We start from the raw sequence: 9,705 nt of genomic DNA on the forward strand, positions 1-9,705 counted from the left end.
AATTAAATTATTTTCTCAAGCCTTTGAGTTCCAGCTTTTTGATTTTTCAATCAAGAACAACTCAATTTTTTTAAATTTACAATTTTTACTGGATTAATTGTAAGTCGTTTTTATCAATAAGTTAAATTTAAAGAGCGAGTTGCACAAAAAAAATATAATTTTTCGGAATTTTCTTGAATTTTCTGCCAATTTTCAATCTGAAAATGTACAAATAATCCAGACAGTTCTAAAATGTTTCCTGTCATTTTCTGATAATTTTGGCAATTTTCATGTTTCACTTTTTGCGTAGAGTTTAATGTTAAGATGTTAGTTAATATTTTTAAAGTTTGCATTTCAAATTTTTTTTGAAAATTCAATGTAATTTTAAAAAAATACTGTGAATATGTAGTAGCGATTATAAGAACTGAAATAAAGTTAAGATTACGGAAAACCCGATATGTTTAGTGGGGCCTCATAAAAATATCAGAAATATATTAATCGGTACTTCTTAACAGTTTTAGGTCTGAAAAAGTTTGAACTTCAAAATATTTTAACACTAGAACTATCCCGTGTACTTTACTTATGAAATTAATAATCAAATCTAGAAAATATTACAGAAAAGCTGAAGCAAAAAACGTACCTATTTTATCTAAATTAGCCGGGTCGTGTTCTTGTGGGTCTTGGTGATCCGAGTAGCGAACCAAATCGGGTATTTCAAGTGAATCCGGCGGTGCACCACCTCCGCCGCTCTCTTCAGAGTCGCTGCAATTGAATAAAACTGTTTATATTGTAATGAAGAACAATGTGTGAAACTAAACCATATGGACAATTTTTTTCTGCAGTTTAGATGTTTAGAAAAAGGCGGAAAAAGTTGTGTGTGGGAAGAGAACACACAGAAATCAAGAGCGTAGAAAAGTTGAACAAAGAGATGATTTTGGAGGCGAGATTTTTTTGTTGCTCAAAACAGAAATACATTTTCACATTTAAGGGTGGGCTCCGGGGCTCCGGGGCATCCATTCAATGAGAGAAAAGAAAAAGTCAAAGTCATTCGACACCCCATAATGAACTCTTTTTTCCCTTCTTTCTCTTCCTTTGGCGGTATGAAGAATTCTTTGAAGAACAAAAATGGCGAAACGTATTAAAAAAAGGCGACAGAATGTTCTAGACGATGAGCAGCTTATCATGTTGGTCTCTTTTCACCCTTCACTAGTCGTCAGAAGACGTAAAACGAAGAAACGAAAAAAGTGAATAGGAGTGGAACAGGAGCAAATGCAAAAACAATTGGTTGTGGACATGAACGGGGGAAGGCTCGCCAAGTTAAGAGTTAAGAGCATCGTTGTCACATAGGGCTCTTTTCGTTTTCAAAAGCCTGCGGGGTATAATCTGCAACTGGCACAATCTCTTTTTGTGCTTTTTCGCTATTCAAATGGTGTTCGTCGTAGAAAAGAGCTAGACGATGACAGCCGGGTGTTCCCATCAAGACAACATTTGACAAAAAAGATACTTGCAAAGTGACTAGACTTTTTTGTTGTTTTTTTTTTGTTTCGAACTTTCTGTTGGTGTATATTTTGGTCCAAAATTGAAATTTGGTATGATGAGGGGTAAAATGTTTTTCAAATTGAATCGAAAAAACAGTTGCCTTATGTAGGGAAAATGTTTGAAAAAAAAATTGTGCAAAACTCAAAGTTCAGCAAATTTCATAACTAAAAACCCCGAATTGTTTTCCATTCAAAGTCTATAAGCAATTTGAAGTAGTATTGTATCACAGAGTTTCGGTTCAATGTTTTTTTGGCAAACATTTATTGTTAAAACAGGGAAAAATATTTAATTAGTTTTAAATCTAGTTTAAAAGTTTAGTGAATGCTCACAATTTGTCGGAACTTTTTTCGGTATTTCATTGAGTTTTTTGGCCGAAAATCAAAATTTTTTTGCTGTTTCACATTTAAACTCACAATTTGTAACTTAAGTCAAATACTTTTTCGAATAAAAACTATTGGAGCATAACTCCGCGATAGGAAATTTTGTAGAATTGCTGAAAATAATTTCCTCATACTCCCGACTAAAAACTATGAAACTAAAAAATATGAAACTTTTAGAAATATTCCAAAATTACAATTGGTAAAAAGTGAGAAAAATTTTACTGTTACTGAAAAAAGCACTGTACTTATTTGAAAAGTTTTTTTAGTTCATTATGATTAAAACTATTTTCGCAGGTGTCTAAATGATTTTTACAATTTTTAAATTGTGATATTTTGAGAAAGCAATTCTAGAAGTTATATAATTCTGCAGCGAACCCCGGAAAATCAACAGAACCTCAGTTTGCATAAACTATAAAATAAAAATGTTCACTGTTAAGACATCTCTGAATACTGAATACATAAAATTGGCAAATCAAATGACTTTTCTAACAACACACACACACAAACATATTTATAAAGTAAAATTCATACACCAGCAGACAAAAAGTATTAGGAATTATTTTTGGCTAATGGAGCAGAAGAGTCTACGTTGAAGAAAATAATAATAATAAAAGAAGCAAAAATAAATGTTTTTTATGGGTCCTGGCGATGCGATTTGGATGAATTTTGGAATATAATAACGTTTCACACGGATATGTAAAAAACGTATGAAACCTCCATGGACTTTCCCCTTCTCACTCTCATCTTCACTTATTATTTTTGACTTTCAACGGATTAACGTGGTGCAAAAACGGCGGGAAATAGTGGAAAAGGGCGGTGCAGGCCGGATGGGGAATGGGAATGAAAAATGATCATAGACCTTCCTGATTTTCCACAAATAAAGAATAAATGACGAGCCGAACCAGAAGATGGATTCTCTTTGGAATGACACCCGGGAATGAGATAAGGAAAATGGCAAAATGAGTTATGAGCCTTGGGTGCTGGTGCTAGAGGCGCTGGGTGTAGAAATATAAAGAACAAAGAGCACGAATGAAAACCACGAAAACAGATAATCAATTACCACAGGTGTGATCCAGGTGCTTTCATTTTCATTATTATATCTATCTCTTCCATTGCGCCTGCACGAATTTTTTGACACACGCACGCGATGTAAAGATGGATTGATTCTAACACTCTCGGCTTTTGAACAGCGTGCCAATCGGAATCCGAATCGTGCACAAAAAAATCACGAGCCGAGGCGCTCGGAGCAAAAAAAAAAGGAAGAACGGCTCGCAAATAACTACTGGTTGTATAATTGCAGCGTTTCGACTCTTTGCCATATTTACAACTGTCCTTGACCTGTGAACTAGGCCTGTGAGCCACAAAACAAGTCACGAAATGCATCTTTTTAAGCAAAATCAGCCAAAGAAAGTTGGTCAATTTGCAACAGCAACAACTGAGAAAGGAGTCCTCCTGTCTGTCAAAGCTTCTCGCTTTTAATTGGAAACCGTTTTTTTTTGACACTTTGACTTCTTTGACAGATGTGTACGTGTCACCGTTGCAGATCTTCGAAATTAGAAAAACAGCAGCTCGTACAAGTCAAACATACACACTACACTACCCCCAAAAAAGCTATGCATCTGAAATTCGCAAGACGGATGAGCCTCATCCAAATCTTGGCTCTCGAAAATAGATTGGAGATCAATAACGTATAGAAAAAATGTATATATTTGAATATAGTCTAGTTTTAAAATAGGTGAACATATCAGGATTTTAACAATTGAGAGGTTTAAAAATTTCGTTTATTAAAAATTCGACCTAACCTTTGCAAAAATTGTTCCGTACTTCGACCAGATTTTAAAATTAAAAAAAAAAATTTATAACTTTTTTCGCATTTTATCGCTTTTTTTGAAACAGTGGGACCTTATGTTATCAACCATGATGTTTCATTTGGCAATAGTAACAAAATTTTCTGGCCACCCGGAGTGCCCTAACTCGGAGCCAATTTTTTCAGGCGTTTTTCCAATCTCGCTTCTGTGCAGCTGTGAATTGAGGGTTGTGTGCGAATTTTCTTTTGTTTAGAATACATTATTAGAAAACAACAAAAGTTTAGAAAAAAATCCGCCCAATAAATTTTTTTTGGTCGATCGACAAAAAAACTTCAAAAATTTTTTTTTCGAAAATTCTTGATTTTTTTTACAAAAATGATGTAACCATGTGTAAATTATTTTTTCACATACAAAACATTTTAATTTAGTTTGATACACTGAAATGATAATAGAAAATATAATTATTTAGGAGAATTTTTCGGTGTTTTGAGTATTTCTCGAGATCCAAATTTCAATCTAAAATGTTTTGTATGTGTAAAATTAGTTTACACATCATTTTTGTACAAAAAATCAAAAATCTTCGACAAAAAAATTTTTGAAGTTTTTTTTGTCGGCCGACCACAAAAAAATTTTTTGGACAGACTTTTTTCGGAAATTCTGTTGTTTTCTTACAATGTATTCTAAACAAAGCAAAATCCGCACACAACCCTCAATTCGAAGCTGAAAAGAAGCGAGATCAGAAAAATGCCTGAAAAAATTGGCTCCGAGTTAGGGCACTCCGGGTAGCCAAAAAATTTTGTTACTATTGTAAAATGAAAGATCATGGTTGATAACATACGGTCCCACTGTTTCAAAAAAATCGACCTCCAAATAAAAAATTCAATGCAAAAATATTTATATGAAATTCCCCAAATTTTGAGACAAATTAATTTTAGGTATCAATAATGCATTAGTTTTTTGTGTGTTTTTCCGCAACAATAAGAGAATTAGAAATGTGTTAAGTATTGCTCATAAAAATTGTATTTATGTATAAAACGCACATTTTGGAAAAAAGAATAGCTGCAAAAATTTCTACTGAAAATGAGAAACTGTATATATGATTATGAACTTGAAAAAAAATCTAACTTTCAACCTAGCTAGGTGGATGAAACATCACACCCGCTCACAGGTGGGAAAATCCCATTTTAAATGAAATTCATCATATGAAACGTCTTCAATCTGGCGTTTTTCTTGGATCCACGCCGGCTCCGATGCCTTTAGCACCCTAGGTGCACATCGTAAAAGTATAACAAATCGGTTGGGAGAAGACCGAAGAAATCGGCGAGAATTTCGAAAAAGGGAAGCTCCGTCTGAGCCCTATATGGACGACTAATGTGACGATGTTCTTCATAGAGGATGGCGCCAAAAGCCGTTTTCATTTCTTTTCTTGCTGTCTTTGAGGATGCAACGATAAATATAAAAAGAAATCAAATAAAGTCACTCAATGGTGTCCGGAACTAAGTACACTAAGTGCATACGATTAGAAAGTACCACTACAAAATTAATTTCCAAGTAACCAGCAACTTATACTAGTTTGTTTAATACTTTAATTTGAAATTTTATGTTGTTATTAGGATGAAGCAAGTTTATAATTTAAAGAACCTTCACATCATAACTCAAAAAAAACCCATTTGATTGGAAAAATTCTATATGAAGTTTTTCATTAATCTTGTTGCTAATATAGATTTTTCTAAAAGCCGTTCATGCAAACATTGAATAATTGTAAAAATTATTGATTTCTACATTTGATTGTGAGTTTTAAAAAGCTTCCAAACTGTTTTACGACATCTTTAAATTATCAGAAAAGCTTTTGGAGCAATTTCGCAGTGCTCGAAATTAATTAAAAAATGCACTGACAAAATGACCTAATTGAGTTGTATGCACTGACAAAATGACCTAATCGTATTCAAAAATTGAGAACTACTTCACAAAAACTCTTAAAAACTCATAGATGAGAAAATCATTTTTAGAAAAAAAAACGGGACTCCAGAAACAATGAAATTTGAATGCCAACCTTTGAAGTTGTTACATGGAAAATTGCGCCAAAATAGTTCAGTTCAAAATGATGACCTAATTGAGACATATATCCAGGTGTAAACTGACTGCATGTCGCTGCCCAAGCTGCACACCAAAAATTGAGAACTGCTTACAGAAAATGTGAAAAAGAAGAGTGATTCTCCGAAAAAGTGACTCCAAAAACGAAAAAAAAAGAATGCGAGTGACCAACTATCTGAACCCGGTAAGGTTAGATAGACACAAATCAGTCAAACGAAAAACTGACGAACGAAGTTATCGCCTTACACCCTTCTCGACGTTAGTTCTGGCCTCGTTATAAGCTGTTTCCGGGGGGCTATCGTCACATGTGAGGTTAGCTGGTGTGTGGTTGGTCTGGGTGTGTGTATGCGCCCAATCATAATGATACAACCGCGATGTCATAAGAATTCAAAACGAGCTTCTTCCTCTGGTGGCCCGGTTGGTGCAGTTTAATGACCTAGCCAAGTGAATACATCCATTTTTTTGTTTTCCTATTGTGCTATGGACTTTCTGAAAAAAGAAAAAAAAAGAATAGCAAGACAAAAAAGTGAAAATGCCGCACATTTTTGTAGGACCTCCAATGTGAAGTTTTTCTTCATTCATTTCTGATGGCTCATATTGATGATCGCAGTAAAATGGGGAGCATTTTAGGATGCTCATCTTGGCGAAACAGAATTTATGTTCCTGTTTACAACAAAAACATTTTGTGTTCTAAATCAGAAATGGAAAAATTGAAAGGTAAAGCCTAAGTTTGTGAATATGGTAAAACAAAATGCAAAATTGATATTGAAAACATTTTGTCAACGTCATCAATTCTGTGAGATTCCTGATAGCAAATTGACTGTAATTGTGAGCAAAGTCTACACTGAAAATGATGAGTTTTCAACACTCCTGTTAAATCTGTTGCGATTCGCGAAAAGTTTGAAAACTTCGCCGATTCACAAAAACTAATTTAACGTGAAAATCTTTTAAAATTTGAAGTGTGAAAAAGTTATATAAAAGATATTTTCATTTAAATATAAAAGATATTTTCATCCGCATTTAATATGATTTTTTTGAAAATTTGAACATCGACCGTCTACCAAAACAAAATACAGTGTCATAATTTTCCTTGAAAAAACGACAACACTCAGTAATTGCCACTTTTTGACTGTCAATGAAAATTTTTTAAAAACTTACTTTTGAAACGTTTTACTATACTAATTGGTCATTTTGTCGCCAGTTTGGCTTCATTTTTGAAAATTTCCCCCTAGCGCTATTCCACCTTTAAATTTCAAAAAATTAGGTTACAAAAACAAAAACTAAGAAATTAAATAATAGAAATTAGTACATTAGCCAGAAAACTAAAGGGTCATAAACCAAAACGTAAAACATTAGACGTTTAGAGCAACTCCAGTAGGTGTGAACGCGAAAGATGATACGGCGCAGGCCTACGGAAACAAAACTCGCCTCGTCTAGAGCCCATTTGTCTGCGTTCATTTGCCAGCTCATATTCCATCTTAACTCGATTACGAAAACGGGAAATTCGATAACTTGTTCTTCGAAACATCTTTACGACAAGGCAGCAGAATACAGATTTATGATTTTGAAACTTAAAATATTGGAGGGTGTTTAAGCTTCTACGAACGTCTAAAATTCTATGTTACCATGAACTAAGCGTTAATGTAAGCAAATTCTGGAATTATAGAAAAACCAAAATTTTCTGGTCAACTGTAAAAACTAAGTTTACAACTATATGCCACTTTTTGAGTGCAAATAGAGTAAGTTTAAATGTTTACTGTAACATTTAAATATTGAAATAATTGCTGTTCTACTGTAACATTTTAATATTGAAATAATTGAAAAGTGGTTTGAAACCATATCCCCGATACTGTGACATCCGAGGACTACTGTAAACTAAAATAAGATGTACATCAAAAGGGTGGCATGTTTTAGTGTGGGACCGCATGTTCAAAAAAGATTAGTGATTTTGCCGGAGGGTAAAGGGTGTGAGAATTTGAAAATTCAAATGTGTGGCCCCTATTTGTAGTTGTAAGCTCCTCACTTGGTTGAATCAAAGTATGTAAAAACAGATTGGAAATTCCAAGAGTCAAAAGTCAAATAAACTTCCGAAATTTGTCATTTGAATATTCTATCAATGTGTTACTATTATTACATTCGACTGGTGTTTTTTTTGCAAATGACTGGAAAAAGAATAGCACAAGAAAATCATCGATGCTTCCAATTTTTGGTGGTGCAGAGTTGCTTGACAACCCAGAATAGGTCGACAAGGGGACGAATATAATGGGAAAAAAATAAATGTCTGACCTAGAAAAAATGCACAAAATGTTCAAAGACAAGAAGAAAAAAGTGCTCTGCCGAAAATAGAGTTTTGAACTTTGAATTTCGAGAGTAACAAATGAATAGCAAAGTTAACTAAAGGTATATATAAATTTTGGTATAGCTTACATTAAAATATGAGGAGAATGTTACAATTTTTAAATTAAAAAATATATTTTCGGGACCAGGATTATGAAGAAGAAATCATTTTCTTGCTCAGTCACAACAAACACGTTCATCTCTGAAAATCCTAGAATCTTCATTTTAAGTTTGCAGAACCTTATTGAATTTGAATTGACTAAGTTTTCATTTTCATAATATACTAGATCGTATAATACCGACTAAAAATGCTAGAGAACAAGTCGTTATGACCGAAGATAATTGTTACAAAAGTTATGAAATAGTTCTAAATTTTTAAAATGAATTTTTCAATTTTTCAAAAATAACTAAAGTGGGTGTTTAAAGTTTTTCTTCGAATTGAACAGAGTTTTTGAAAGTAATTTTTTTATGTCACAACATCAATGAAATCACAAAAAACCGGGTAAGACTATTTGATGTTGTCGAAAAACGAAAAAATTCAAAATTAAAATTGAAAAATAAAATAGATGTTCAGAAGAAATCTAATTTTTTTAAACATTTACACTATTCAGTCATCACAACCCGTATTCAAAAATTTAAAGGAACATTCCCATGGATATCGTAAGTGAATATTGAAATTTCAATCGAAACGCTGGTAGACTGCCAAAAATCAAAAAAAAAATTATGATAGAAATCTTACAGGTGAGCATTATTCAAATGCCGGTGTCTCCATAGGAAAACTGACTAATTGCAATTTTTTAATTTTAGATAAAAATAGTTCGGAAGATTAATTGTGTAAAAGGTTTGGTCAGTCTTGCATTATATAAGCGGTTTTAAAACTCTCCCAGTGGCAATATTCCACTCTTAATCACATTGACCATACAACAGTCTAAAATATTAAATTTTTTGTGATCTACAAAAAGTCTGAAAAAAAGTATCCGGAACGTAACATTTTGATAAAAAAGAAAAATGAGGAGGGGCGAAAAAACACCTAATTTTTCTATGAGACTAAATTTCGCAACGGACGATGCAAAAAAAAGTGTGAAATGTTTGAGCTCCCATCGAGCAAGGGGAGCCCTCACCTTTTTTTTCCGGTGCCCGCGTCTCTTGCGAAGTGTGTATTATCAAGAAATAGTGGTCGGAGAATGAGAATTTAGAGTTTGGTCGCAACTTTTTTTGCATGTGATGACGAGACCATTCATTCAGAAAATTGGAACGGCTTCCTGAGGACATTGGATACAAGTAATGATCATAATGATGAGAAATAGTGGAAATGAGAAAAGGAAACCATAATCAAATAGTAGGAGAGAAAAAAAGAAAAAAGACAAAAAAAAAGAACAATACAACAAGAAGAAATAAGGAAATGAGAAAGACAATGAAATTTTTTTCGGGAATCGTTTTAACTCAATCCCAAGTCCCTCTCCTTTGCAAATGTGCCAACTCCTTCGCTGGACGAGCAATTGGATTAAGTTATGTGCTAAAATTTGAAACCCCCTCCTCCCACCCCGAAGCTCGACGGCTTCACCGGC

The 9,705-nt window shown here is 33.4% G+C and overlaps 5 non-coding genes across 5 annotated transcripts; 3 read left to right on the plus strand and 2 right to left on the minus strand.

Moving 5' to 3' along the window:
• Positions 1-1,053: 1,053 nt before the first annotated feature.
• On the minus strand, positions 1,054-1,197 carry T06F4.21. The gene has a single exon (NR_070812.1). It is a non-coding gene; the product is annotated as an Unclassified non-coding RNA T06F4.21 (non-coding RNA).
• T06F4.19 lies at positions 1,177-1,336 on the plus strand. The gene has a single exon (NR_070813.1). It is a non-coding gene; the product is annotated as an Unclassified non-coding RNA T06F4.19 (non-coding RNA).
• A 1,692-nt stretch (positions 1,337-3,028) lies between these two features.
• Positions 3,029-3,135, plus strand: T06F4.4. Its single transcript, NR_070814.1, has one exon. It is a non-coding gene; the product is annotated as an Unclassified non-coding RNA T06F4.4 (non-coding RNA).
• A 3,005-nt stretch (positions 3,136-6,140) lies between these two features.
• Positions 6,141-6,207, minus strand: T06F4.18. The gene has a single exon (NR_070815.1). It is a non-coding gene; the product is annotated as an Unclassified non-coding RNA T06F4.18 (non-coding RNA).
• A 2,975-nt stretch (positions 6,208-9,182) lies between these two features.
• T06F4.10 lies at positions 9,183-9,396 on the plus strand. Its single transcript, NR_070816.1, has one exon. It is a non-coding gene; the product is annotated as an Unclassified non-coding RNA T06F4.10 (non-coding RNA).
• The last annotated feature ends 309 nt before the right edge of the window (positions 9,397-9,705 follow it).

Source organism: Caenorhabditis elegans, chromosome X (assembly GCF_000002985.6).
Source record: "Caenorhabditis elegans chromosome X".
Lineage (NCBI taxonomy): Eukaryota > Metazoa > Nematoda > Chromadorea > Rhabditida > Rhabditidae > Caenorhabditis > Caenorhabditis elegans.